We start from the raw sequence: 896 nt of genomic DNA, 5'->3' as shown, positions 1-896 counted from the left end.
TACACAAGCTGTTGTATGAAAAAATTGGCCACTGTACTTGAGCCAAAAATGAGATTTTATGAGACTAAATGATCTGTTTGATGTAGATTAAAAGGAACCTCAGGCATAAATAACACAAAGGCATTTAATGATTATATAATTGCATAGTAATAAAACAATGAACAGAAAGCCCTAATTGTAGCGTTGCAGATGTCCACTAGAGATCAGTATAATGTTCTCTATTATGTCCATTTGAGCAGTCACATCCGTCAAACCCGTGAGTCTACTTCTGTAGGAATGCAATGGGGACATATGTACAAGAAGAGTGCAAGAAATCATTTGTAGAATCATGAGTAGAATCAAGTAAAAAAATAAAAATTATTGGGCTCGTCCGGGATTTGAACCCGGGACCTCTCGCACCCAAAGCGAGAATCATACCCCTAGACCAACGAGCCGCACGTCTTTCCCTTCAAACCATAATCTATATATCGTTTTAATCCTCTATTTAAAAAAGCTATCACTCACACTATAACGTTACAGGATTACAAAAATCATTAGTCAGGAGGAACAGGCATGATGCTGGTTAACAGTTATAACTAACTAACCAACCTAGCTCCTTACTGAAATTCAGATGCAAAACAGGTCTCTGCTTTTCTATCCATGTGAGCTACAGCAGCTGTATTTACTTTGCTGACAAACAGTTCTGACTTCCCCTGAGTCTAAATTATTACCAGATAACGGTAAAACCGTAAATTGCACTCACTTAAACTTAACGCTAACACACTTTAGGCAAGTCACCAATGCATTATCTTGTCAATTTATCCTTGTAACTTATTTATTTTGTATTTTTAGATTTAAAAATAAGTGGTGAAAAACTCTGGCCAGTCAATATACTCTACCCAGTCAGCCCTGGCCCC

General features: G+C 37.3%; 1 non-coding gene across 1 annotated transcript; it reads right to left on the bottom strand.

The window, feature by feature from the left end:
• Nucleotides 1-362: 362 nt before the first annotated feature.
• trnap-ugg (transfer RNA proline (anticodon UGG)) lies at nucleotides 363-434 on the bottom strand. Its single transcript has one exon. It is a non-coding gene; the product is annotated as a tRNA-Pro (tRNA).
• Nucleotides 435-896: the final 462 nt, after the last annotated feature.

Source organism: Pseudoliparis swirei, chromosome 8, assembly GCF_029220125.1.
Source record: "Pseudoliparis swirei isolate HS2019 ecotype Mariana Trench chromosome 8, NWPU_hadal_v1, whole genome shotgun sequence".
NCBI lineage: Eukaryota > Metazoa > Chordata > Actinopteri > Perciformes > Liparidae > Pseudoliparis > Pseudoliparis swirei.
Note: the sequence above shows the minus strand (reverse complement) of the source record. Positions and strands in the feature narration are given on the sequence as shown.